Here is a 3,343-nt window from a genome sequence, read left to right on the forward strand (position 1 = left end):
TATGCCCCACATTTTAGGAGTAGTATCTCTTCTATTAAATGAGAGGTGACAATCAGGTTTGTATCTCATGAATATTTGTAACCAATAAAAAATAAATGAATAAAATAGGATAAAATTGGAATTATAGTAGTAGTTCACACTTATTTTAAAAGTTGATCCTGTACTATGATATCTTCAAGAACTATAGTCATTTTCTTTGTATAACTCTGAATCTTTTGAAAATGTGCTAATACTGACTTCATCTTGTCTAGTATAACTTTTGGCATCTAATAGAAATGCCTGCATCAAGAGAAATCTAGTTGATGTATCTTATTTGACCAAAGCAAAACTAAGCCGACTATTATGTAAAAAATGAAATGATGGTGATGTGCATATGTAGATTGGGTATCAAAGGATTACACGATTTAAAAAACTCAATTATTTAAAGAATAATTTGGAGACACAAAGAATGGGCTGAGAAAAAATCTTAATCAAAATGTATTTTATTGAGTTTAATCTTGATAGTATACACTATAAAACCAATCTAATTCAGCACATTCTATAATTAAAGATAAAAATTCAATTTTGTATATGTTTCAATCTTGTAAAATAAATGTTATGATTCTCACTGTACAGGTGTGTAGATTATAGCAAATAATTTTACACGATTGATGAGAGATGTAGAATTCTGGTATACTATTCCAATGCTCTGTACACTGATACACTATCTCATGTGTTTGCATGTCAGCAAGAATTTTTCTTTAGCAAACACTTGGCATTTTAATGTTATTTAATGTAAAAACAACTAATAAAATTCAGTGGTAAATTAACCAGTAGACCCGATGGTTTTTGAGGTAGCAAGAATTCAGCCAGTAAGTGAATATATCCGTCTTTGATTCTGAAGCAAATGGCATGAACACTTGTCACTGTCTTCTGATGTGCTGCTAGAAATCATGAGTGCAAGAATGTATATATGTGAAGTCATGGTTCATGCTCCTTTGATTCACAACATTGTTCATTGTTTATAGTGATATGAACTGTAATTTTATAAATATCTTCAAGTTTGTTCTGTGAGATTTTAACATGGAGAATGTCACTGAAGTTACCATATTTGTACTGAAGGGCTTCACAGACAACGATGAACTGCAGATCACCTTTTTCTTCTTGTTTCTAGCAATTTACCTCTTTACTCTCATGGGAAACTTAGGACTGATCATATTGGTCATTGGTGATTCCCGGCTTCACACCCCCATGTACTATTTTCTGAGTGTGTTGTCTTCTGTGGATGCCTGCTATTCCTCAGTTATTACACCAAATATGTTAATAGACTTTATGTCAAAGGATAAAGTCATTTCACTCCCTGGATGTGCAGCACAGATATTTCTCGCTGTTACTTTTGGAACCACGGAGTGCTTTCTCTTGGCTGCAATGGCTTATGATCGCTATGTGGCCATTTACATGCTACTATACATACAGTGGCCACATTCAGCCTGTCCTTTTGTGGATCCAATGAAATTAGACACATCTTTTGTGATATTACTCCTCTCCTCACTATTTCCTGTTCTGACACTCACACAAACCAGCTTCTACTTTTCTACTTTGTGGGCTGTATTGAGGTAGTCACTATCCTGATTGTCCTTATCTCCTATTGTTTTATTCTTTTGGCTGTTTTCAAAATGCATTCTGCTAGAGGTAGGCAAAAAGTGCTCTCTACATGTGGCTCGCACCTAACTGGAGTGACAGTTTACCATGGAACTATCCTCTTCAGTTACATGAGACCAAGTTCCAGCTATGCTTTGGACCACGACATGATAGTATCAATATTTTACACTATTGTGATTCCCATGCTGAATCCCATCATCTACAGTTTAAGGAACAAAGATGTAAAATGGGCAATGCAAAAAGTGTTTGGTAAAAATTAGTTTATCAATAAAGTATGCATTTCATACTGAAAATTAAATTTTAAAAAATTGAATGATATTTTGTACCTCAACTTCAAGAGAGTCTGATGAAATATTTGTTTTAATTTAATAGCTTAATTTTGTTATTCTTGGACATTTTAAAATAAAGATCATTGCAACCCTCTACCTATACTGTTTTTACTTTCAGAAAAAACAGGGTGACCTATTTTCATTTTAGTATGTCCATATATACATGTATTTACACTTATGCGCAGATATGCTATACTAACTGATATACACACAATAAAACCACCCAGGCACGTATGTTTATAATCATTACTATAAAATGCTGTTTATTGTTTACTTTTGTCTCCATGTAACTCAAATAATATAGAGTCCCATAGTTGTAATTATAGCAATGTTATAGTTATAGCTGAGTAACTTGATCATACACCACCTAATCCAGTGAAAAACCTTTGTTCACATAAGTGAAGATCATTTTCCATGTTGTCATTTGTGTCTGAAGCCAGTTCAAAGTAAAATGCTCTGTCCTTAGGTCCATGCTCATTTGCAGAAATCTCATCACAGCCTGTGGTTCATACACCACAGATAATGTGTTCAAATTGTCAGGTGTCTTTATTAGGCTGATTTGGGAATGTGTATTTCTCCTTCTTTTACTATATTATCCAAAAAATGGGCATAAAACCAAATCTTTATTTTTTCACAGAAAATAGAAATTAGACTTGTTACTTATGAAGATTATACTTAAACTCAAGAATAACAGAAGAAAAGCACAATTCAAAGTAAGGTACAACTGGCTGGCAGATACAGCTCTTTCCAGAACTAAGCCCCCTCCCACTCTTGTGGGATTCCCTATATGCCCTGCGCCTACTCAGCTTTTGACTGTTTTCCTGTGACCCATGCCACTGTGTGATGCTCTTTCAGATGCCACCATTCCTCACTGTCCAGGCCCAAGAGGGAAGGCATACAAAAGGGTTTGGTCTACACTCACATATAACCCTGCTTCCAACATGTATTATTTTCATCACGATGATCTGTTTCCTTCAAGGATAAGTTTTAATGGCAGTGTTTCTTTTGCTTTCCTTCATCTTTATTTATTACTTTAAATTATTATCTTATGAACTCATTTTCTTTCTTAAGTCTCTTTTATTCATTAGTCACAGCAAGGTAATTTCCTTAGAATGTACAATAAAACCAAAGGATGTTTTCCTAAAATGGTATTAACAAATTTAAAAAAACATCTCAACAGTACAAATATTGAACATCTCCTACCACAATGTACTTCTTCACAAAAGCTATGAATTTGATTTTTTTTTTTCTGTCTAGAGGGCACTTTCTTCTGATATCATATTGTTCCGTCCTCCAAATTTCAAAACTAAGTCGTGGTCATTGATATCCATTATCTGTGCATACCGAAATCATACAAATAAGGACCAACCTGT

At 33.9% G+C, this 3,343-nt stretch overlaps 1 pseudogene; it reads left to right on the forward strand.

Annotated features, from left to right (window-relative positions):
* The first annotated feature begins 1,011 nt into the window (after positions 1-1,011).
* On the forward strand, positions 1,012-1,901 carry LOC134360405 (olfactory receptor 5T2-like; annotated as a pseudogene).
* The last annotated feature ends 1,442 nt before the right edge of the window (positions 1,902-3,343 follow it).

This window comes from Cynocephalus volans, chromosome 12 (genome assembly GCF_027409185.1).
Source record: "Cynocephalus volans isolate mCynVol1 chromosome 12, mCynVol1.pri, whole genome shotgun sequence".
Lineage (NCBI taxonomy): Eukaryota > Metazoa > Chordata > Mammalia > Dermoptera > Cynocephalidae > Cynocephalus > Cynocephalus volans.